At 33.3% G+C, this 27,621-nt stretch overlaps 1 protein-coding gene and 1 long non-coding RNA gene across 4 annotated transcripts in view; one reads left to right on the top strand and one right to left on the bottom strand.

The window, feature by feature from the left end:
* Window positions 1-27,621, top strand: part of LOC106867600 (voltage-dependent calcium channel subunit alpha-2/delta-3) — a 669,388-nt gene that overhangs the window by 145,107 nt on the left and 496,660 nt on the right. The window lies entirely within an intron of this gene.
* Window positions 9,212-26,236, bottom strand: LOC106867601 (uncharacterized). Of its 2 annotated transcripts, XR_001409168.3 has the most exons (4): window positions 25,908-26,236; window positions 23,783-23,945; window positions 11,838-12,024; window positions 9,212-9,717 (listed from the first exon to the last, which is right to left on the bottom strand). It is a non-coding gene; the product is annotated as an uncharacterized LOC106867601 (long non-coding RNA). The 2 variants fall into 2 exon arrangements; XR_016241171.1 differs by lacking the exons at window positions 9,212-9,717; window positions 11,838-12,024 and adding an exon at window positions 22,226-22,403.

The raw sequence follows: 27,621 nt of genomic DNA, 5'->3' as shown, positions 1-27,621 counted from the left end.
AGAAATTTAAATTAAAAATTTCCTTCAAGCTATGTTCCAAATACCAGCTTAATAACAACAGAGTTATTTTAACAAATCCTTCATTATTTTCTAAATTATTTGAAACAAAATCAGTGTATTTCAACAGAAACATGACAAAATGGTTAATAATGTCACTTACACGAGAAAAATATCAAACTGTAAATCATTGTTAGAAATTTTGAAAGTGCATCCACTTATGGATGTAAAAATGCTGTTCACTAAAATTTAAATTCAGTGTTATCAATTGTTTCACAATTTTTTGACAAATCACATTCTACTGGTAGTAAGAAACTCTCAAGAGAGCTGAACAGTAGGTCTTCAGAAACCTTAAGCATGTATAGTTTCTTTATGATTTAATCATGAAATGCAAATGACATCTTTAAATTATTAATTTCCTATGCAATTTTATTTTCCTATAAAAATACACAGTCTAATACATTTATTTAATGATTCTTTCATAGTTATTTTGGCATGTAATAGGAAGGCTATGCCTCTTTGATGATATCAGAATAAGACTGGAAAAACTCTAAACTTGGATATGTTTTCACAGAAGATTAGAAAGGAATGATCTCCTCCACTTCTATGATGGTGACACTCCACAACCATCACATGATATCAAAACAAGGAGACACACGCATCACACACAAACACAACACAACACAACATACATAGATACAATTTCAGTTTCCATCTATAAAAATCCATATGAGAAGACTTCAGTTGGCCTAGAGTTATAATAGAAGATACTTGTCCAAAACACCAAGCACTAGGACTGAATTTGAAATTACATGGTAGGGAAGCAAGTTTCTTCACCACACCTGGCCCTATAATATCTTAAATAATATATCTTAGGTCTGTGTTTCTGAAATAAAGATCTGAACAACATGGTTAGAAATACTGATTGAATTCTCTGCTCACTCTTTTCCTTGTCTACATCACCAATATCAAAACATACAACCAACATCTTATATAATAAATTAGCTTACTAATACATTCACTCTTTTCATTATATCCTGCAACATTTGATTATTTTGTTGTTTATCTTTAGTAAAAATGTTTAAGCATATTGTAAAGATATTTTTCACTTCAGTAATCTGCTATTGTAATATTTTAGGCACTTGGAACACAAGATGTAATTTGCTTACAGTTTTATATTGATGCCATAATAATTAGATATATTTAAAGCTGTCTATATTGTCTAATTTTATATTGATTGTATAAACTACAAGCTAGGAGAATTTGGATATTTAGCTTGCTATAGTTACTTGTAAGTCATACAAACAACATACCTTTTAGAAAAGCTATGTTGTTTGTATGATGTACACACACACACACACACACGTGTATGTGTGTGTGTGTCTGTCTGTCCTGTGAATGCCCAGGTGTTGAAATCATAAGGATTTTGATTGGCAACTCATGATGGGATGTCTGTGTTTGCTATATTTGTATACGTTAGCCATACTTGATACAGAGGTTTTGTGTGTGTGTGTGTATATATATATATATATATATATTAGTTAATAAATTGTATGGTATAGACCTGGTAGTTTGCCGGTATGTGATTAATGAGAGAGACAGAAGATGCAAGATATGAGAATCTTTATTGATCACTACAATTGTTTCAACTCATCAAACATTGGTTCTTCATGGGTGAGATACTATGCAGTGTAGATGTGTCTCCTCAGGTGACTTCAATAGGCATCTCATTAAAATAAACTCTGTTTCACAAGATTTCTTCTTGGTCTTCATATATAAACTGGCAAATTAAGAGAAACGAATACACACTACAGTGAAAAATGTATTAGATATAACCATTAGTAGATATGGATGTACAAACTTACACACATGTGGTCTGGCACACATACACTTGCTTGTACAAACACACATGCACATACACATGTGTGGTCTGGCACACATAGGCTCACACACAGAATTAAGTTCTTATTAATAGAGTCAGTGACTATTCGTGGTTAGTGATACAAATGTGATATATACAAATGTAAATAGCTGCAGGTATGGCTGTGTGGTTAAGAAGTTTGCTTCCCAACTCTGTGGTTTAGCTTCTGTCCCACTGTGCAACACCTTCAAAAAGTGCCTTTTACTCTATTCGATATGCTGGTCCAACACTGTATATAAATTATACATACACACACACATACCCCACCACTTTTGTGCATGTGTGTGTTTGTGTGTGTGTGCGTGCATGCTTGTGTGCCTATGTCTTTGTCTTGATATCACCTGATGAGATGGTGCTAAACGATCACTGTCATAGGAGTGACGCTGATTATTTCCAGTCTTCTGCATAGAACATGTCCAGCCATGGGTTTAGAAATAGGTGAGAGTTGGTGACAAGAAGGGTGTCTGCCCACAGAATTTCTGCCTCAGTGAATTTTGTTTAAAGCACAGAAAATTGGGAATTCTAAGTGATGATAATGGCATGTGTAGGTGATGGGGATGGGATATATGTTGTTTGTCCGCTTGCTGCAAAGTGTTAGTTATAGATTACTAGACAAGACAAAAACTTTTCCAACTCAATATAAGGACAAATGAAGAACTTTGGTGTAATTCACAATTATTACTTTCAGTAGTCATGGATGTTTTTCTATCTCCTAATTTCTTTGAAGACTTATTACCTTATACTTCTTGGTTTATCAGTGTCTTCCAAGGTGTTCCTCTCTCTCTCTCTCTCTCTCTCTCTCTCTCTCTCTCTCTCTCTCTCTCTCTCTCTCTCTCCCCCTCTCTCTCTCTCTCTGGCTTCTGTGAAGAAATGTAAATATAACACAACATATATGAATGAAAAAACAGGAATGTTATAGAATGTCTGTCAAAGGTTGTTATGTTGGAGATACTGCAGTCTTTGAGCTGAAAATTTCTTATCAAACTGCTTTAGATTTTTAAGAAACAAAAGATAACATGTCTTTGGGCAATATTTAGCAGAATAGATGGAAATTTGCCAGGCTATATTCTTCAAGTTTTAACTGTAAACTGGCTCATTTACAAAAATAGACACCTCTTTCTTTTCATTCACTTACATTTAAGGAATTGCTTTGTGCACACACATGCACATATGTATCTATGTTCATATGTACATACACACACACATATATATATATATACACATGCACATATGTATATATATGTGTATATATGTGTATATATATATGTGTATATATGTGTATATATATATGTATATATATGTATATATGTGTGTATATGTATATAGATGTGTATATTTTTCCCTTTTTAACAATTAACACAGAAAAAATAGATAAATAGTTACCAGGGTAGCAAAAAATCACACAAGTAAAAAGTTTGTAACTTCTTGTTTTTAAAGGTAGAAACTCCGGGTTTACGTGAAATATTTTGTATAATATATATAAATAAATAAATAGAGTTAAACGCAGATTCAGCATGTGTCATGGCTGGCCCTTTGAAATACAGTCACAACTCAATTTCATCAGCTGAAGGGACTGGACCAACATGAAATAAAGTGTCTTCCTCAAAGACACAATGCACCACCTGGAATCAAACTCACAACTTTACAACCATGCACTGAATACCCAAACCTCTAAGCTATGCTTCATCATCATCGCTGATCTAGCAAACCTATAACCACAGACATTATAGTGGAATTGGTTAAAACAGAAGACTGTATTTAGGTTTAGTGATTATCTATTTTCCAGTTCAAATCCTTTTGTTTAAAGTAGATTCATTTGGTTGTATCCTCTTACTTCATAAAGGAAACTGAGAAGCAAGATAAATCATTCTGTTTTTTCTTTTCTTTTTTTTTCTAGTTATTTCAACTTCTTGCTTAGATATTTAGGTGAGGTTTTTTTCCCTTCAAAATTTTAATATCTCTGCATTGAACATTTTCTATATTTTCAACTGTTCAAACAACTGTAAAGTAATATAGTACAATTCATATATATATATATATATATATATATATATATATATATATATACACACACATGTATGTATGTATGTATGTATGTATGTACGTGTGTGTGTGTGTATGTATGCGTATGCAAGCATACATATATGTGTATGTATATATATATATGTGTGCGTATATACTTATAAGTTTGTATATTTATATATATATAATGTATGTATATATTAATCTGTATATGTGTATCTCTATGTAGTACATATATATGTGTGTTTATGTAAATATAGATCTGTGTGTATGTATATATATATATATATATATATATATATATATATAGAGAGAGAGAGAGAGAGAGAGAGAGAGAGAGAGAGAGAACTTTCTTTTGATGGTGTTATTCATATTTGTATTTATTGAATCTTCACAAGACAAAACTTTTAATTAAATGATTTTGTTAGAAGTAATTTGTTAATGTCACGAAACACCTCATTTCAACATGAAGGATAGTTCAGTTAAAAAATTTTCAAATGAATTGAAGATGATAAAAAAATGTTTTAGAATTCAATTTTCAAAGGGTGATGTTACAGAAGAAAAATATGAGGAAATACTTCAATTATCAAACACATGAAAATATGGTAAAATACTGTTTTGGTTGAAATCTACATAAAATCGAGCTAAGACTCATCAAACTCTTTACCTAAAAACCTTGGAAAATTTACATTAATTTTTCAGGAAGCTGCTTTGAAGTTAGTTAATCCTCATCTTCATTCTCAATCTTTCCCATGCTTGCATGGATAAAATGGAAGTGGTTGAGGCAGATTTTCTTTGGCCAGATGTCCTTCCTGTTGCCAACCACCACGTTTCCAAGCAAGTAATATTACCCCATGGCCTGACAAGTTTTCATGGAAGATCAGACATTGAATGACATAAGTACTGTAATTCTTAACATTGAGTATTTACATTGTGAAAGACAAGAAGATACACACACACACACACACACAAACACACATGCACAAAGAGATTCTTTCAGTTTCTGTCTGTCAGATCTACTCATAGGGTTTTGGTCAGCCCAAAACTATTGTAGAAGACACTTGCTCAAGATATCATGCTGTGGTGGGACTGAATACCGAACTGTGTAGTTGAGAAGCCAACATTTTAGCCACAAACCCATGTCTGTGCTTATAATCCATGCTTGCTTCCCATTATCAAAATGGATAGGGTTTCTTTTTTTGCACCTCTCATTAAAAAAAAAAAAGCAGTAGTCTAGAAGAATATCACATCCCCAGATATTACTGCTCACTCAAACAAATACTAGTACTCACAAAGAATTTCACTAGAAAAAGTATACTTACATTTGTATATTTATTTTATAGCTTATAAAGGTACATCAAAAAGTTCGATGTTGGATACTTCACTGTTATCACAGCAATTTTATACTTCGCTCTTCTGTGTTCAAATATTCATAACCTTCATTTAACAACTAGCAATAATGGGGTTGAATCAGTAAATTGTACATTTTCTAGAGAACACTTGGCTCTGCACAGTAATAAATGTAAATTTGTATTAATGTATTAGCTCCCAAAGTAGCTCTGACTGCAGACTGAGTTCAAGATGAAAGGCATTCCCACTATCATCAACTTTTATATATATATAATGTATGTGTGTATATATGTGTGTGTGTGTGTGTGCGTGTGTGTGTGTGTGTGTGTGTGTGTGTGTGCACATTAGTGCTGGTGCCACATAAAGACTCCCAGTATACTGTAAAGTGGTTGGCATTAGAAAGGGCATCTAGCCATAGAAACCATGGCTAGATTATGGTGTAACTCCCAGCCTTACCAGCTCCTGTCAAGCCAATGGAAAACATGTTAAATGATGATTTTAATGATATGTATATATATATATATGCACATAGGTGTATTTAGCACTACACTATCAAATGTGTAATTCCTTTTTGTAAATGATGGGGTGTGATATGAGTAAGAATTGGCTATTCCTGACAGGTTAAGTGGCCATGTAGAATGACTCTCTTTGGTTCATCATGAATATCATTAATATAACTAAAATGTCTTTTAAGTTAGGGGTGAGATACATATTCCATGAAATATTGAATCAACAGTTATTGTCATCTCTTTTTTAACTCAGTCCCTCTCTCTCACTCTTTATTCCCCACAACTGTTTTCATATGTCCCTTTCTCATTGTCGTTTCTTATCTGATTCCACCTCTCTCTCTTTTCATACCCTTTCATTCTCCCACTCTCTCTTTGAATTACAAGGTTTGAACTATGTTGGTACCTCACTGTTCCAAGAATATCTCCATGCTGCCAATTGTTGATTATTGCCTTTCATTCTTGGATGATCCCTAGTAATAGTCTGGACTAAAAATTTACTCAGCTACATGATTCCTTACAAAAAATTGGCAAATTTCTTAAGTAAAGAAATCAATGATAGGTTCATTATTTAGGGAAAATTGCATTTAATGCGACATGAAATATCAGGAAGAAGTAAAGTAGTGTGTCTTTAGACTGAATGTAAAGTTTTGCATATTTACAATATCCTGTATGTATATAATTATGTGTGTGTGTGTGTGTGTGTGTGTGTGCGTGTGTATATATATGTGTGTGTGTGTACATAAATATATACGTATATATATGTATACATATCTACACAAAAGTGTGTTTATGTATATTTGTGTATATACTTATATCTATATAGATAGATTAGATAGATACATATATATACATAGATAGATAGATATATACATGCATACACACACACACATATACATATTTCACTTTCATGTTTTCAGTCAATCATATCTCAAAATCTTCTCAAAGTGTATTCCATGCTAAGATGTCGATAATCTCCACTCTGTGACACTCACAAAATGGTAAGCTTGGAGTAAAGAATTGGAGATTTGATAGTGATGCAATATCTCTTTCTCTCTCTCTCTCTCTCTCTCTCTCTCCCTCTCTCTCTCTCTCTCTCTCTCCCTCTCTCTCTCTCTCTCTCTCTCTCTCTCTGGGAAGAATTTCCTGTTGTTTTGTCAAAACTACGACATAGAAAGTTAGATAAATAAATAGATAAATAGATGGAGAGATAGCTAGTGAGAGTCATAGAAGAAATAGTAGACACACATGTTGGTGTGTACAAGTCATAGTATTTGTCTTCAAAATTTTACTGCTGCAAGATACAATGGTTGTGTTTCTGTTAAATACAACAAACATTAAATTTAGTTGCAGTTTGCTGCAGTCATCACAATACACAACACAAAAATTTTTAAACAGCCTTGAGCAAGTTTTCTGATTTTTATTTTACTTTTTAGGCAAGGTGGTAGTAGTGGTGGGGTATACTGCAGATTTCTTAAGATTTTAAATCAACAGTTATTATCATTTCTTTTTTAAAAGTTTTTTCTTCTCTCCCATTGCTCCCTTTCTCACCCCTTTCTCTCTTTTCATGTGTGTGTGTGTGTGTGTGCATGCACATGCATGTGTGTGTGTGTGCACGCATGCATGTGTGCATGTATAAAGTACATATATATGTGTATATACATATACCATACATACATATATATATATATATATATATATATATATATATATATATATATAATATACTTACACACCTCTGTAATTCTCTCTTCTATCTGTTTCTTAGTTTTCTTTGTTTTTTCATTCGCTTTATAATTCTTTTTCATTATATTTCTTTCTCTAAGCATATTTAGCTCTTTACATATCTCTCCATCTTCTTTTAATTCCTAATCTTTCCTTAATACCAGATAAAAAAAAACCTGACAAGAAATCTAGTCACACTTTATAATCTACAAGATTATAAAACAGTTCATTTGCTTTTCCAAATATGTCTCACTCCAGCTGAGCAGCATTCTTTTCCTACAGTATTCCAACATGTCTTTACTCTCAGCAGTCTCTTCACTTGGATTCTATTTCTACTAGATTCGAGGTAATTGGTTACATCACACCACTTGTTTTGTGTTATGTTGTGTGTAGATTTTACTGTGCTATTGTTGTGGTACTGGACGATTGCCTTAAGTTACTCAGGGGAAATTTATAGAAAGAACAGACAGAATGATGTATGGAAGATATGCATAACAAAATAAGGAGTTGCTATCTCTTGAAGAATCACCATATTAGAACTTGTCACATGAATGGTATAGATGTTTGAAGAGTCGAGGAAATGCTGAAGAAGAATCATATTCTGCCAAAAAGTCTGTAGGAAAGGAATGTTTTATAGAAAGCCCTTTGGTAAAAGATCAGCTGGTGTAAACATATTCTTGAGCATGAGCTTTAGTTCATAATCACCATCATAATAACCACCACACAGCCACCACAACTATCATCATCACTATTATCTTCATCATCATAGTTTTAATGTTCAATTTTCCTTGCTTGCATGGATCAGATAAGACTACATTGAAGTAGAATTTTCTACAGCTCGATATCTTTTCTGACACCATCCCTCATCTTTCTCAAGCCAGGTAATAATCCTTCAGTCTATTGAACAATGAACAGCCTGGACATGTTTTCATAGAGGACTGCATACAAGCAATACAGTGAGTATGAACAGTGGGGTTCGGTTAACAATCAGCAAGCACTTGTCACAACATGTCAAGAAGCCTGAGCATAATTTTCAGTGGACTACAAGCAATTGACACCATCTATATAAATAGTGAAGCTTCTGTTTACAATCAGTGTGCACATGTCAAGATGAGGGACAATATGCACTCAGTCATGCATGAATGCATACATACATATGCACATACATACAGAGAGAGAGAGAGAGAGAGAGAGAGAGAGAGGTATGCATACATATATACACAGACCTCTAAACTACACAACCATACATGAACCTATTTTTCATGAAGCAAAGAAAAGTTAGTAAATCAGTTGAACTTAGTAATGTTAATATTACAAAAGTGCTTGTCACTTTATTTCCATAAAAGACAATTTAGAGACTGTTGGTTGAGAAAATAAATGATATTGCTATTAAAAGCTTGGATGTAAAATTGTGTTGATATGATGTGATGAAGTAAGGTGAACGTATGCATTTATATGTATGTATGTATATATGTGTGTGTGTGTGTGTGTATGTGTGTGTGTATGTATGTGTGTGTGTGTGTATATATCCATATATATATATATATATATATATATATATATATATATATATACACACACATATATCCATATATATGTATACACACACGCACACATACAATACATATATATATATATATATATAATAATAATAATAATATTAGGGATAAAATCCAAAATTACAGGTAAAAATTCTTTTCCCTAATACTATATATTATATATATAAAACAAAGCAAAATGAATGATACATGTCCATGTTTTCGTTATTCTTTTTAATATTTTCTGTGGTGTTTTACAAGAAATAAAATATACGAATAAGTAAAAATAAAAAGTCTCATGAAGACTACAGAAAGAAGTACTGCATGCTAATGAAACGACAATGCTTTCAATTTACTGCGTGGATTTATGAATAAAAGTATTTTTCCTCAATTAAGGATGAAGGGAAATGAAAAGAAAAAAGAAAAAAATCAAAAAGTAGATCCTTTTTTTTTTATCTAATTTTTATTATTTTGTTTTACATTTTTACTCCAGGTCATAATGTTTTGTCTGTCCCTCCATGGTAGAATGCAGAAAGAAAAAAAAAAACACTATTTCTTTCACTGCTAGTATTGGTTAATTCTCTGAGTTGTGACACGATATATTCAAAGATGTATTTACTTAGATTGTGCTTAGTAAGCTCTGTGTTATATTTATTTGCTGTAAATATAATGAAGAAATATAATATCAGCCATGATAATGTAATGTTCATTATGATCTTTTATTGTCTGATAATGTACTTTTACTAACATTTTAGGATAATGCGCTCATCTTTTATGTGGTATTATAATAACAATGAGCTTTTGAAGATGAATTAGACTGGATATCTTATTAACGAAAGCATGTGGCCTAGTGGTGAAGGTGTTCAACTCTTGATTTTAAAGTGTGGTTCAATTTTTGGTTGAGTCATGCATTGTGTCCTTGGGCAACACAGTTAGTTTCACATTGCTTCTGTTCACTCGGCTGTAAATGAGTGTCATCCAGCTACTTGGACAGCTCTATCACCCAAATCTCACATCCTTGATACTCTGCTGTATCAGGAGTGAAGTCATGGCTGTGTGGTAAGAAATTTGGTTCCAGGTTCAGTCACACAGCATGGCACATTGAACAAATGTCTTCTACTACAGCCTCATGCCAACCATCACCACCACCACTTGACAACCAGTGTAAGTGTGTTTATGTCACTGTAAATTAATGGTTCAGTTGTTGTTGTTGGCACTCCGTCGCTTACGACGTCGAGAGTTCCAGTTGATCCGATCAATGGAACAGCCTGCTCATGAAATTAATGTGCAAGTGGCTGAGCACTCCACAGACACGTCTACCCTTAACGTAGTTCTTGGGGATATTCAGCGTGACACAGTGTGTAACAAGGCTGGCCCTTTGAAATACAGGCACAACAGAAACAGGAAGTAAGAGGGAGAGAAAGTTGTGGTGGAAGAGTACAGCAGGGGACGCCACCATCCCCTGCCAGAGCCTCGTGGAGCTTTAGGTGTTTTCGCTCAATAAACACTCACAATGCCCGGTCTGGGAATCGAAACCACGATCCTATGACCGCGAGTCCGCTGCCCTAACCACTTGGCCATTGCGCCTCCACCATGGTTCAGTAAAAGAGACCAATAAAATAAGTACCAGGCTTAAAAAAAAAACAAAGGACTGAAAATTATTCAAGGTGATGCTCCAGCATAGCTGCAGTCTAATGACTGAAACATGTAAGTGATAAAGGTGTTGATAGAGAGTTTGTCTGCCTGTGGAAACATAGATACCTAAAATAAGTAGCAAAAGCATAGTTCATGTCAGCAAACCATGCACATTGTTGAGCGATAGCTGACTAAACCATATACCTTACTAAATAATGACTGAGATCTTCTTGTTCATGTGTGTGTGTGTTAAGATTAGTGCCTTGGATTATCTTCATATTTTATTGTTCTTGATGTTTACCAGTTGTTAAATTCCGATCACAGGTCTCTATCTTTGATCATAGAAGTCTGATCAAGTGAACTTATGATCAAAGCCATCCCATTTTTAGACTCAACTTTTTTTAGCTGATGTTTCTGATAGATCACGAGATCACAGAGAGTCTCCCTTGATGGTCTGTTAACTAGTTTTACTGTTTACTAGTTCTCTGAGATATATCGCCTCCTGATCTTTATTATATGAATCACATTTAGAAACAGAAATTACACATCAAATGACTATTACTCATGCAAAGTAGTAATAGTAGTAGTAGTAGTAGTAGTAGTAGTAGTAGTAGTAGTAGTAGTCGTCGTCGTAATAATGATAATAATGGTTTCAAATTTTGACACAACACCAGCAATTTGGGGGTAGGAAGGAAGTAAGTTGATTACATTGACTCCGGTGCTCAACTGGTACTTATTTTATCGACCCCAAAAGGATGACAGGTAGAGTTGACCTCAGAGGAATTTGAACTCAGAATGTAAAGATGGACGTAAAGCCTCTATGCATTTTGCCTAGCATGCTCATGATTCTGTCAGCTCTCTGCCTTAATAATAATAATAATAATAATAATAATAATAATAATAATAATGATGATGATGATAATAGTAATAATTGAACTGCATTGCAATTAGACAACTGCTTACAGAATGGTGCAGTTCCAGAGTGGATTGTAGAGGGAAAGACAACATTGTTGATGAAAGATCAGTCAAAGAGCAATGAGGTTGGCAATTACTGACCCACTGCTCTAAGCCTACTATAATAAAATATCACCTACACTCCACTCCAGCCTGCCTAAGAACCAGTCCACTAGATTCCTAACTCACCTGGGTTGGTGACCTTAGATATCATATTACACATTTTCACAAGCTATGTTCTTAACCTCAACAGCCAACTTTGTTGGTCATTCTTCCATTTCATAGTTGGCCTTGACAGACTTCAGCCACATCTCTACTGTATTCTTGGGATATTCTTTTTTCATAAAATTATGGTTCATCCAATGATTACAGTTTTCTGTAATGGAGTAATGTTCTCATTCTATTAAAAAGTTATATAAGAAACGGCTGTAATGAGCTGAGAATTATCCATCGTATGTTATTATTCATTTGATTATATATATAATGTGTATGTGTGACTATTTATGTGTGTGTGTGTGTGTGTGTGTGTGTGTGTGTGTGTGTATACACATACACATTAATATTTGTTCTTAAAAAGTTGTATCTTAAATGTTCCATTTTATGTGCAATGAAGACAATTTTAACGTTTTTGTGGCCTAAGTACTTTGTCAATTTTGAATTGCTGCCATCATTAATTTCCTCAGATTCCATTATTTTTTTGTCTACTTTTTTATGCTGGCTTAATCCTTTAGAGACAAAGACTACTGGTGATTCTATTCAAGAGAAACTTTCTAAATATCTATGATATACAAAATAAATACAATGGTATTACTTAAAACTCTGTCTATTCTGAATTACAACAGACAAAGAATAGTTTGTGTGTGTGTATGTGTGTGTGTGTATGTGTGTGTGTGTGTGTGTGTGTGTGTGTGTGTGTGTGTGTGTGTAATACAGTAACAATGAATACAGAGATTGGTACATCTGCTTTTTTTTTTATCATTTCTCTAGTCAGTTACAGCATATTTGACTTAAATTTGTCCAATGCATGTTTCTGCTGCTTAGACATCTAGCAACTGCATTTGCATCCAGTTACTTTCAGCTAGTCATTACTTTACTCAACATCCGGCCACTGATGTGGATATTGTATCCCTATCTATTTACTATATATATATATATATATATATATATATATATATATATATATATATATGATGAGATTATTGTGTAGAGTGCTAGTGTATAGTACTTAACTGCACTGCAACTCACTGGAAAAAGTTAAAGGATGATACAGAAAGCAGACATATTAGTCAAATAAAAGAAAGACACCAAAGAAAGCCAAAAGTACATTCACAGTACACAAAATAAAATGCACAAAAAAAGACAGGAAAGTGAACAGTAAAAGAGCCATAAAGACGGATGGGTGCATTGGCACATCAGTAGTAGCATTGGCAAATAGCAGGAAGCATGGAATTTTTGAAGACTACTTTGTTCTGAAAGCAAACCTGTCATTTATGTATATATGTATGTTTATGTCTGTGTGTATTTGTCTTCTTGTTTTGACATCACATGATGGTTGTTAATGAGCAGCACTGTCATATGATCAATGTTGTTTGTTTCAATCTTCTATGAAAAATGTGTCCATGGGGAATGGTGCCACATAAAAAGCACCCAGTACACTCTGTAAAGTGGTCAATGTTAGGAAGGGCATCCAGCTGTAGAAGCCACGCCAAAAAGAGACAATGGGAACCAGTGTGGTTCCTGGTCTTGCCTGCTCCTGTCAAACCATCCAGCTCATGCCAGTATGGAAGTGGAATTAAATGAAGATGAAGATGGAAACAAGTGATGGTTGATGACGGGAAAGGTATCTGACCAGAGAAAAATCTGCCTTGATAAATTCTGTCTGAACCATGCAATCATGGAAAGAAAATTATTTTGTCTCAGGTCAGAATTCTAAAATACTGCATATGTCTGGGAATGATTTCAATTTTTATACATCAATTACTCTATACCCTTGATATAAATCATGTATGTAGCAGCAATTGTATTAGTAGCAGAAGTTACTGTCATAACAATGGTGTAAGTGAGAGCAGTACCAGCAGTGATGGTGGTGCTGGTAGTGGGGTGGTGGTGATAGTAGTAGTAGTAGTACTACTACTACTACTACTACTACTACTACTACTACTACTATTGGTGGTAGTACTAGCAATAAGAATGTTATTAACAATAACGAAAGCAGAATTTTGAAAAAATTCTTGTATATGTGCCAGGTAAACAGTGGTTTTGTATGCTGATTTTGATCATCAGAGTTAAAGTCTCCAGAAAGACAAATCACAACTAGACAATAATAGGCAATTTGCCAAGACAGTAACACATTTAAGGAACTTGATGAATTCAATTTCCTTGTATTCTAAACTACAGGAATAGATTTACACTAAATAGATCGGTTAGAATTTACTTAAGCAGTTGTTTCAGCTTAACAAAGAAGATACTCTCCTATTGGACCTACAGACCTGTGTTTATACAATTTGATAATTTACTCGTTATAAATTCTTTGTATGCTTTGCAGGTATTGTTCCAATATGCCGATTAAAACTTATGAATGTTCTCATTTAAGCAGAGTGCAGGCTATCTACTGACTTCTCATCAAATTCTAATAAAAATTGGTTGATTCATTTATACCAGACTAAGACTTGAGTTGAAATTTATTGGATGCAAAGCTAATCTCTATAGGTTAATTCATTGAAATGAAAACAGATCACAAGTTCATACACATCAGCTGAATGGATCATTCAGTCTTTGAGCAAATTAAATTGTACCATTGGGCAGTCTTGTATTACTGTAATTCCAGTGCAGTATTATTGTCTCTGTTTATTTTAAAGTCTGTTGGAAGTTAAAGACTTCAAATAAAAATAAATTTCACTAAAAAGAATAAAATTTATTTTTATTATTTTAGTATTTTACTGTCAAACAAAAAATTGAAAAGGTGGAAAAAATGATGTCATCATCATCTTCGTCATCGTCATCATCATTTAATGTCTATCTTCCATACTGGCATGGGTTGGGCAATTTGACAGGATCCACCGAAGGGAGATGGAGCTCCAATGCCTACTTTGCATGGTTTCAATAGCTGGATGTCCTTCCTAACACCAACCACTTTACAGAGTGGACTGAGTGCATTTTTCATGACACCAGCACTAATGAAGTCGCATAGTCACTTGCAAGATGCAAACCCTTGATTGGATGGGGTTATAGTAGAAAGGGAGGCATCTGTATATTAGGTGTTAAGGGGTTAAATTATGGTAGAGGGACATGAATAGTTACCTTGCCATAGAGGAGATACATGGCTACCCCACATAATATTAAGGTGGCTGGGGGGAGCTCAATAGAGAGATAAAGACAGTGGTGATAAGATGTCATAGTGTACTATAAAGGTACAAGATGATGGATAGAAGAGAGAATGAGAACTTTTCGATGAATTTCAAGTTAATATATTATACACTATAGTATGAAGTAGAAAGGGAAACAAAAATATTAGTATGATAGCTTACATTTGTAGTCTGATGTTGTTAACACTGCTAACATGCATTAATTTGGGGGTTAAAATACACACACACGCACACATATATGTCCAACCCATGCCAACATGGAATATAGATGTTAAATGATGATGATGATGATGAATGCATGTGGGTATATATAAATATATAATAGTGGCACGTAAAAGCACCCATTACACTCTCAGCATGGTTGGCATTAAGAAGGGCATCAAGCCATAGAAAATTATGCCAAATCAGATTGGAGTCTGGTGCAGCCTTCTAACTTACCAGCCCTGGTCAAACTGTCCAACCCATACCAGCATGGACAACGGACATTAAATGATGATGATGATGATGATATATGTAAATATATATATGGCAGTGCCCCAGCATGGCCACAGCTCATGAGCTGAAACTAGATAAAATGAAAAAATAAAAAATATGCATATGTACAAACACACTTACATATATAAACACGTGTATCTCCGTGTGCTTATGTATGCAAGTGCACTTCAAAATAGTACAAGAACTATATTTATATATTCCTATTTAAATAACAGCAAAAGTAGATCTCAAAATATGTTTAATCTTTTGGTTTTATTTTCAAGAAATTTAAATGAAATTGAAAATTTTGCAAAATGAGATTATCTTTGGTAGCAAACATATGACATCTTATAAAATTGCTAGTTTTAGTTATGTCCTTAGTATTACACTTACATTTTTTTTAACTGCTCATTGCTGATGTTTTTATAAGGAAATAAAGAAAAATGATTAAAAATAGTTTGAACAAGTAATAATTTATTTACTATATCATTATCAGTATATATATAAAAAAACATAGATTAGAAAACAAACATCAATTCTAGTCAATGACTTTATATAACAGCACACTTCCATACATTTGATCGAATATAAATATTACCATGGCCTCCAACATATAAACAATAAATATAAAAGGTAAAAAATATATATGCAAATAAAAATACAAATATATCGAACGGCCTATCAAGAAGGCATATACAGTCGACTAAAAATTCTAAAGCGTGTCATGCGACTAAAAATTTTAATAAAATAAAATATCAGTTGATTAACAAAATTTTCTTACTCCCCTCAAGTAAAAATATATCATAAAAGTCCATTTCATGAAAACCAAAGTAGGTTGAAGTCCAGGAGTGTAAGAGAGTTCCACAAAATCAAATCAAACACATCGATGGCCATTTTGGGAGTTCACTGCCGCAGTTCAATTATGAGTTAAGGTGCATCTTGGCAACAACCCCCTCATCAGGATGAACAGGAGTCTCAACAAATTGTTCATTCGCGGGAGTTACAAAACAGTTGCATACTTAATTTAAAGATAATAATCTATCTATCTATCTATCTATCTATCTATCTATCTATCTATCTATCTCGCTCTTTCTCTCTCTCTCTCTCTCTATCTATCTCTCTCTCTCTCTCTCTCTCTCTCTATATATATATATATATATATATATGTATTTGTGTGTATTGTTTTACTGGTTTCAGTTATTAGATTATGGCCTTGCTGGGGCAGCACCTTGAAGGTCAAAATGTTTAATGTGATATATAGATATATCGAAACTGAGAGTGTGAGGGTTAGAGAGAGAAGAGAGGGATGTGGATAGAACAGTGAGCAAATTATCATTTTAAATCTACCACAGCCCATGTATAGCAGACCCTTAAATCTGCTATATTGGGAATATTTCCTTTATTTCCTTTAGGCATTTCAGCCATGTGGCTGCAGTTATTCTTGAGTATCACCATGAAAAGTAAATCTTCTTTATTTGATATAGCCAGGATTTTGATTGAGCGATTCTTAATTATTAAAATGGATCCACCATTAGTTGCCTAATTATCTAAAAACAAAATTAAGGCAATTGTTATATACATGCGGCTATGGTGAGATTCTTGTGAACTAATATATGTAGGATATTTTTACAGATTTATCATGAGAATTTTGTGAACCTCTATATATGAAATCTTTGCATAGAACTATAAGGAGATTCTTGTGAATCTATATATGCGAGATCTGTGATTAAAGTTGTTTCACTCCTGGCATTTCATCTCTTATTTATCAAGCTTATTGTATCTAGGGCTATGTTATTCCATAGCACCATTTTTCTTCTTTTTGTGAAGATGCTAAGGGCAATTTTTGAAGATTTGGTTAAGCAACAACATAGTAGCTTCCTGGCTGGTTTCTGAAAATGTATCATGTTGGTGTTCATGTGTAGTGATTACTTTATTAGCTGTACTGACATTTATTTTGTTGAGAGGTACACTCTAAAGTGTCTTTGATGGGAGCAGTACTAGGTATAGTGTGATTTTGTTGTGATAAAGCTCTTATGTTATAAATCTGAATGTTGTTAATTCTGAATTCACTGCTTTCAATCATTACAACTTTATCATCAGTTTCCTAATTATTATTTTTCAACTCTAGGAATCTGTTTGCATAGCAATATTTTATACATTACAGGTTAAGTAGTGAATATTCCTTTTGATATCAACCTGCCTGATTCTGCTTTTAGATTTGTTATATAAATTCATTGGCTTAAAGTAGTCCAGAATCAAAATCTGTATCAAAATTTCATGTTGATTTATATTACAAACATGAACTTAATAAAATCAAAGTTATTTCAAACATTTTTCAGATTTGATGTAAAGGCAACTTATTTGAACAGAAATATCGTTTATCTTTCACTTGTTTCAGTCACTAGATTGTGACCATGCTGAGGTACTGCCTTGAAGAATTTTTAGTTGGATGAATTGACTACAGAGCTTATTTTTTCTATTGGTCTCTTTTGCTGAACCACTAAGTTACAGGGATGTAAACACACCAACACCAGTTGTCAAGTAGTGGTGGGACATACACACACATGATGGACTTTTTTCAGTTTCCATCTACCAAATCCACTCATAAAGCTTTTGTCAGTCTGAGGCTAAAGTACAAGATACTTGCCAAGGTGCCATGCAGTGGGACTGAACCCAGAACTATGTGGTTGTGAAGCAAGCTTCTTACCACACAGTCACGCCTGTGCCTTCATTATTTTCAAAATTAATTGAAGTAAAGACAATGTATTTCAATAGAGTTATGTTAACAAAAGGGTTAAATATTACTCTGATTGCAAAACAGGATGAAAAAAACAAACTACTGATTATGAAAATCATTGTCAAACTAATCAAATGGGGTGACTACTTGATATGTGCTGCAAGGAAAAAAAGTAGTGTTGTGTGTAGGTGAAGGGATATACCCATGGTAGATGAATAACTTGGGAGTCATTGTATGAAGCAAAGCAATTAAAGTGAAGAGAAAATCTGATCTCTCATTTGAGATTAAAATCCATGAGAGAGATTTATTGCAGATTTATCCATTGCATGCTAGAATGGAAAATGGCTATTAAAAGAAAGAGTATTATATATCAATTGATTATATGGAAACAAATTGTTATACTAATTAGATTACTGCTTTGGTGACATAACTAGTATTTAATTGATAATTAATACTGTAGCTTTCATTTAAATTGGTATCAGCTTACATAGAGGATATATTTTTTATGAGGAGACGTAGACTAATTTCCTTTGAATACAAATAATAGTATCTATCAACAGAAATCTTTATCATCATCATCAGCAGCAGCATTTTAACATCTATTTTCCAAACTTCCATGGGTCAGACACAGTTCATGGAAGCAAATTTTCTACAGCTAGATGTCCATTTTGTTGCCAACCCTCACCTGTTTCAAAGTATGTTAATATTTCCCCATGGTCACTATGTGGCACTCATTTACAACTACTGGGCAATGTGAAGACAAGGAGACACAAACGCACATATGCATACAATGAGCTTCTTTCAGTTTCTTTCTATCAAATATACTCACAAGGCTTTGGCTAACCTGGGGCTATAGCAGAAGGCACTTGCCCAAGACATTATACATTGAGACTGAACTTGAAATCATGTGATTGGAAAGTGAATTTCTTAACACAGCCAAATTATAATTTAGATATATGCTTATATCAACTTCAATTAGTTATAAACTATTGAGATCTCTAATTGTAAAGGTTTTCATCTATGTTATTATAGGAGATATATTTATAAATCTAAAATAACAGTGTTAATTTTTTTTTTTTTTAAATTTCAATTTAATGAGTGCTTGAATAATATATTATTAAAAGAATTTATATAAAGATCATTTCTGAAAATTTTTGCAGGAAAGAAGAATGGAAATTTCAGATTAATTATATTTTGGTTAAATGTGCTGTGCTTTCTTCGTCTGAGAACAAAGAGAGTCTGCTAGTGCAATATGCAAAACTGAATGGCAAATTTATGTTCAATACTCATTATCATTATCATTAATGATTTTCACATTTATTTTTCCCCATTATGGTCATGTAATTCTTCATTATAAATTCTTTTCATGTTACTTTTTCTTTCTTTCATTCTTTCTTGTCTTAATTTTAAATGCTTTATTTCTGATATAATTTGACTTACCTCTACAAATCATACAAATATGGAAAGACAAACAAACATAAAAGATAAAATGACTTCAAGAGATGAAAGTATAACCAAATGAAAAAAAAAAGGTAGTTTTCAATGTACAAATCAGATAACAGGAGTATAAAGAATTGTATCTTTTGATAAATCAGTGTAAATGACTTGCTCAAATACATTAACTAATATTTGGAGCTTTTAGTATGTGCCAGCTGCTGTGTAAATGTATATTTAAAATACTGAGGTAATCTTGTCATAAAGAATATATAGGGCCATATGGTTGCTGCATAGCTCCAGGTTTTCTTGAATTAAGTGGAGACTTGCAAACATTTCTGCAGATGTTCTTATATTTACTTCTAATACTAGTGGACTGAAATAGATACGATACTGTATACACACACACACACACAAATCGCTCAGTGGTTAGAGTTTCTGGCTCACAATCATGAGATTATGAGTTCAATTCATAGAACTTGTGCTGTGTTCTTGGGCAAGACACTTTATTTCATAGTTCTATATTTAAGAGATGAGGAACTATGTACATTATTTACATTTGACGGATATTTTTCTTCATCTTGTTTGTTGTTAACACAATGTTTTGGCTGATATACCCTCCAGCCTTCATCAAGTGTCTTGGGGAAATTTCGAACCTGGATTCTCATTCCTAAGGTATTTTTCGATGTTATTACTACTATTATTATTGTTCAGGTCACTGCCTGGAATCGAACTGCCTGGAATCTTCAGGTTAGTAGCCCGCACTTTTAATCACTATGCCATACATACGCCTTAGGAACGAGAACCCAGGTTTGAAATTTCCCCAAGACACCTGATGAAGACTGGAGGGTATATCAGCCGAAATGTTGTGTTAACAACAAACAAGATGAGGTCCAATATCCGTCAAATATGAATAATGTAAATAATGTACTTTATTTCATGTTGTTCCAGTTCACTCAGCTGTAGGAATGAGTTGTAACATCACTGATGCCAAGCTGTATCAGCCTTTACCTTTCCCATGGCTAACATTAGTGGCATGGAGAGGGGATGCTGGTATGCATGGGTGACTGTTGGTCTTCTATAAACAACCTTGCCCAGAAGCATAAGCCTCAGAAGGTAACTTTCTAGATGCAATCCTATAGTCATTCATGACTGATGGGTTTTTCTTTACCCTTTAATATATGAAGGAGTGCTGAAACTTTCTTGGCTTTTGGGTAAAAGAAAATACAGGAGGATCAGTTATGATGTTATTCAATATAATTCCCTCTGACTCACACACTTATTGCAGTGGTCCTTCAATTTTTCTAAGCCCTTTAAAAGAACTCAGAAGGTTTGGGCTCCAGCTAGGCCTTTTACAATACCCTTAAAGCCAGGAACTTTTCACCACCCCTCATATTTGTATGAGCTGACAAAAGTCTTGTGAGTGGATTTGGTTGACAGAAACTGAAAGAACCCTGTCATATATATATGTGTGTATGTTTGTGTGTGTTAGTGTGTGTGTGTGTGTGTGTGTGTTAGCGTGTGTGTGTGTGTGTTTGTGTGTGTGTGTGTGTGTGTGTGTGTGTGTGTATGTGTGTGTTGTGCTTTCTAGTCTTGACATCATGTATTAGTTGTAAATGAGTGCCACTGTCATAAGGATTGTCCTTCATTTCCAGTCTTCCATGAAAGCCTGTCTGGCCATGGGGAAATATTACCTTACTTGGAAACAAGAGAAGGATGATAACAGAGAGGGTGTCTAGCCATAAAAAACACTGTTTCAATGTATTCTGTCCGACCCATGCAAGCATGGAAAAGTGGGCATTAAATTGATGATGATAATATATATACACAGTTACACACTTCCCCACTTGTAACCTTGAAAGTTTTAAACTGCTGTAAACATGTGAACATTCTTATCTATGCTAATAAACAGGCTTCTTCAAATTTATTATTTTTGTTGTATTAAAGCTCTTAACAACTCTAATAAAAAGTCATTGGCATAAGGAAATCCATACAAAACTTACATCCCTATGTTCAGTATTTAGACTGATAAATCACTGCATTAAAAACACTAAAAAACAAAATGTGCTTGCTTTCCTGCATACTTATGTAGAAATTTATTTCTTTTCATAGTCAAACCTACTCATGTAGTAAATTGTAAAGCGCGCAATTACTATTTTCCAATGCATAGCTTACATAACTATAAATTATTCCTGTTTCAAATAACGCTACCTACTATAGATGAGAGTTATTGATCTTCGAAAACAGGAGCTATATAGGAAATAGTCTAGAATTTCAATTTTTGTATTTAATTTTGTATCACAGTTATGTAGCAATTTGAAGTATATAGCTTAACATTAAAATGATTTTTCTTGGAATATTGATAAAATACATTCCATTTATACATTTATACATGTACCATTGAATTGATGACAATGTTTTAGTTGCATATGTTTTTTATACCGCACACGTCTTCTGTAAATATATATATATATATATATATATATATATATATATATATATATATATACTATATATATATAAATGTTTTACTATTACTAGTCAACTAAAGGCACTGAGCTGGGAGAGTTGTTATCACACTGGAGAAAATGCTTAGTGACATTTCTTCCAGTTTTATAGTCTGAGTTCAAATTCTACTGAGGTTAACATTGTCTCTCATCTTCTCGGGGTTGACAAAATAAGTACTGGTTAAGCACTGGTCGATGTAATTGACTAGCCTCCTCCCCAAAATTTCAGGCCTTACACCTATGGAAGAAAGGATTATCATTAGTCAATTAGCTAACTATTTATTTATTTCATTTATCATTTGGTTAGTCAATCAATTAGCTAGGTAATTTATGAAATATTGAGTAATCCTTCAGTTTAGTGTTAAATTGTTTTTATATGTAACTAGACATAAAGTCAACCATTTATATATACATACATACATACATACATACATACATACAGGTATATATAAATATATATGTACACACAGACAGACAGATTAGTAAGATTCAATTGTGAAAAGGCTAATGCACTCAATAGGAATCAAATCATGATTCTTGAGTGTCAGCCAGGTGTGCATACTACTAAATCTCAGTGTCTAATACAATGTTCAGATATTTACTTAAGCTTTACATGGCTGTAAATAGATTCAGTAATTTTCCCTCTTGCAGCCATAATATAAGGGTTATTCAAAACAAGTAATAAACACACTTGAATGTATTTACACCATCTTGGAAATCTGTCCTTCAAGTAAAAAGCTATACATTGATACACATATACATGTACACACTCACATGTGCATACACACACACATACACACTCGCACACACACATACATACATATATACATATATACATACATACATGCATACATACATACATGCATACATATATATTTATACACTCACACACACACATATGAAAGAACAACAAAAAGTAATATCAGAGATATTTCAAAATATCCATTCATATTGAAACTGTTAGTTTCAATAACTCATCTCATAACAATGCAAAAGCATTTATAATTCTATAATCTATAATGATAATATATTATGCATGAATCATGCCATCAAGAATTGTTTTTGAATAATATATATATATGTACACACACACACACACATATATACACTTTTGGCTACCAATGGTTTCATGAAGCCTGCCTCAAGGAACATTGGTACCCATCTCTATCTTGGATGAGAATATATTGTCTGATATCAGCATGCATGTGTGTGTACATTTTAATTTTTTTTCTCTTGCATTTGTACTTTAACTCCCACTCTTATTCAGCCTTTTACTTCTTAAAATCCTCTGTCTTATTTTCTCCCTCACTCTTTCTTTATTTCTTTCATTTTATTTCACATCTTCTCTGTATCTTTTCATTGATTCAACAATTTTCATCTCTCTATCTCATGCTCTCTCTCTATTCACCATTATGAACACCAATGTCACTATTGGTGCCAACATCATCATGACCACCATACCAACTAATTTTTCTTTCTTAATTTGTGCTACTTCCCTTCGTATGACACAAAATGTGCATAGGTAGAAACATACTATTATATTAATATATAGATTTAGACAATAATGCTACAATAATGTAAGAATGATGAATATTAATATATTGATATTTTACTCACTATTATTGGTTTTTAAAGTCCAAGGTTTTCAGTGTTCCCATCTACTTCAACATGGTTTTTACGACTGGATGCCCTTCCTAATAACAAACACTTTACAGAGTGTACTGGGTGCTTTTTTCATGTAGCTTGCAAAACTATGAACTCCTAGAGAGACAGCTTTATGCTGAAAGATGAGGGGGTCCAAGTATTAGAGAGAGAGCCAGAGCAGAACAGGATATTTGCTGTAGAGAAACTACATGGCTATTCACATTTTGGGAGAGAGAATAGTAGATAATCATGGTGGAGCAGGGAAAAAATGAAAATAGCAGTGATAGGTTGTCTGGATAAGCATTACTACTACAGAACATTAATGTAAACACATGGACACACATAGAAATGCATTTACACATACTCCACATATACACATGTACACTCATACACACATGCTTATGTGTATATATGTAAATATGTAACATTAAGCTTCTTTCAGTTTTGTCTACCAAATTCTCTCACAAGACTTTGATTAGCTCATGGCTATTGTAGAAGATACTTTCTCTAAAGTGCCACACAATGACATTTGTTGGTATAAAACTGAGATCGTGCTAGATTAAAGGTTAAACACAGAATATACCTGAGTTGGTACGATGGAGACTAAATATAGTTTCATCAGCAACTATTTATGAGGGGTGTGTCTTTAGAGTTAATTGTTGATTGAAAAAAAAGTTAAGATTTGATGAAAATGACGAGGAGGAGAAGCAAGTTAACAAGTTAATTGGGATCAAAAACCTTTGTAGAAGGGATAAGGTGGAGATGCAAATAGTTAATGTGTTAGTAGGATGGGTTGTAGCTATATTGATGTTGTTTATATAATATCTTCAGTTTGTGTAAAAGTGAAATCCTTTGCAAATTAAGCATACATACAGCAAAGTTAAATTGAAGTTTGTTGAAGTTACTTGGAAAACTTATAAATTACAGCTGAGAAACATGTCAGTTTGTTCAAGAAAGGTGTTATTTCTAAAGCACTGGGCAGTATTGCAGGCAATAATATATGGAATAGCACAGGTGAAGAGGATTTATAGGCGATCAATCCAAGAATTAACTTTTCTGTTACACTTGTTTAGATTCTGTCTCTCAGCACTGATAACAAACAGATAGATCTAGAAGCTTTATTTCACTTTGTTTCCTTGCTCTCTTTCTCTGAATACATACACACACACACACACATTAACTGTGTGTATTCTAGTTTTAGAATAGGAATGATGTGTCCCTGCATGTTGTAAAAAGTAACTAAAAGGTTTTCTCTGATTTACTTGCTGAGTGTGGTAGAAGAGGCACTGCTCATAATCTTTGCAGATGTTCTTTTATTAGGAGAGACTCTCAGTGATAGTGAGGCCCAGCATTTGGAGCAACTGTGGGCACTGGCTGGAAGGCTTTATTGATGCAGGGGGCAACAGCATTGCTTTTAGCAAACCTCTTTAAAGTTCTGATACTCTGGAAGAAACCTTCCAACCATCTAAGACATGCCACCATATAAAGGAAAATGTAAAATGAAGCTGGTGATGATTTTATCCATACATACATACAATGTGTGTGTGTGACAATATAGAAACGGATATGAATGCATGTATATATATGTATATATTTATTTGTGTGTGTGTGTGTGTGTGTGTGTGTGTGTATACATGCAAGTGTTCATATCCCTACGTTACTATATTGTCATCACCATTAATAGATAGACAAGTCTAAATGACATTATAATTTAAATTTTACTTTAAACAGTTAATTTTCTCAATTAATTTCTTAAACTCATTCCTGTATGAAATATTTTTTCACCTCTGTCATGCTTTGGTTCATCCCACTGACTAATTTAGCAATATAGATCCAGCTAACCTTCATCTGCTATGACCCATTCTGTCAGTGCAGACCAGTTACCAATATATTATTTCCCTTCCCTTTTAGTGAGTAAACATCCAACTCCTTCTGTGTTTCATGTGGAAATTCTCATGCTACTACTGTAAGACCTGTACCTTCTATAACTGAGACAATGTTGTACCCTTCAAAAAAGGAGGACACACAGTGTATGGTAGAGGAGACTTTTTAGTCTTGTTGGCAACATCTTCAGAGCTGGTAGCACAATTATATTTACCTGTACCCAATCCATGATGTAAAGCTTTCTTGTAGGAAAGGTATCCAGCTGTAAAATCCATACCAATCAGGAAGGAATGAATGGAAGAAAATGATAGACAATAAAATGCATCCAGTCTCCTCTGTCAAGTTATTTGTGATGAATGGTGATGGTGGTGGTGGGGATATCCATGGAAACTATACCAAAAATAGTGAAATATACAATAACAAACAAAGTTAGCAGATGTTTCTCTGCTGGTGTGTCTTCCAGATGATGAAGGACCACAGCGGGTGATGAGACATTACAATACTTATCTAACCCATGCCAGAATGATAAAAAAAAAAAGTAAAAAGAACTTATAAAATAACAGTAGCAGTGGTAGTAACGACAGTTGTATTTATTTTTACATAAGCATTTTTTACAGTTTTTACATATTGAAAACTGTGTGTGTGTGTGTGTGTGTGTGTGCATGCATACATGCCTATATATATGTGCATGTGTGTGTGTGTATATGTATATATACTTATATATATATTCACACACACACACACACACACACACATATATATATATATATATATATATATATATATATATACATATATATATGTATGTATGTATATGTATGTATATGTATGTATATGAATATATGTATATGTGTGTGTATATATGTATGTATATGTTGCATATACTTCAACTGCTGCTTAATGCTTCAAACTGAATCCTTCTGACATCATAGATGAACAAACTTCCTCTCTTCGTTTCCAGCAGAGAATTAGTAATTCAAGTGAGCTAATGACTGTGCTAACTTCTCTCTGCAGTCGATCTCTAGATTCATTTAACAACCCACCTATTACATTATATATTACTACTTCATGATTAACTTTTTTTTTCTTTTCTTAACCATACTTTCCCCAACCCACTTTCATACTGCTTATTCTCTTTTCTTTCTCTATTTCTCCCCTATTTATTTTCATACTGTATTCTCTTTCTCTCTCTCTCTCTCTCTCTCTCTCTCTATATATATATATATATATATATATATATATATATATATATATCTATCTATCTATCTATCTATCTATCTGTCTGTCTCTATCTATCTATCTATCTATCTATCTATCTATCTATCATCATACTGTCATACTGCTCTTATTTCTTTCCCTCCTTTGCTCTTTTTCTCACTCTCTCTCTATCTCTGTCTATCTATCCATCTATCTGTCTGTCTGTCTGTCTATCTAAATATATCTATCAGTGTTTCTGATATTTAATAAACTACAATTGTTACTTCCTTCTAAATTTTGATTCTCACTTCAGACATTATTTACTATTTAATATATTTTCCATCACAGTTTCTTGGTCTAATCAGCGTTATCGTTAGAAATCTCAATTCTTATTCTACTATAGCTTTTATTTCATTGACTCAATAGATGAAGTCTTGGTAATAAATTCTTTGTAAACAAGTATCATGCTAAGTTGTTTTATATGATGACAAAGAGGAAATGAAGAGGAAATATTTTATTATTGAGAATTTTCTGAGGCTGATGACCTAGTTTATCTTGGAGAATTTTTTTGAAGCTCTCAAGAAATTCTTTGCAATTTGAAAGATGGACTAACAGTCAAAAGATCTGAAATATAATATTGTAATAACCAAAGAACAGAGAACACAAAATTCCAGTACTGTCAAGAAAGTGTCTTGATTCAACACATAAATAGTCAGTAGGAACTCACTACA

Source organism: Octopus bimaculoides, chromosome 3 (genome assembly GCF_046866305.1).
Source record: "Octopus bimaculoides isolate indiv1 chromosome 3, ASM4686630v1, whole genome shotgun sequence".
Lineage (NCBI taxonomy): Eukaryota > Metazoa > Mollusca > Cephalopoda > Octopoda > Octopodidae > Octopus > Octopus bimaculoides.
Note: the sequence above shows the minus strand (reverse complement) of the source record. Positions and strands in the feature narration are given on the sequence as shown.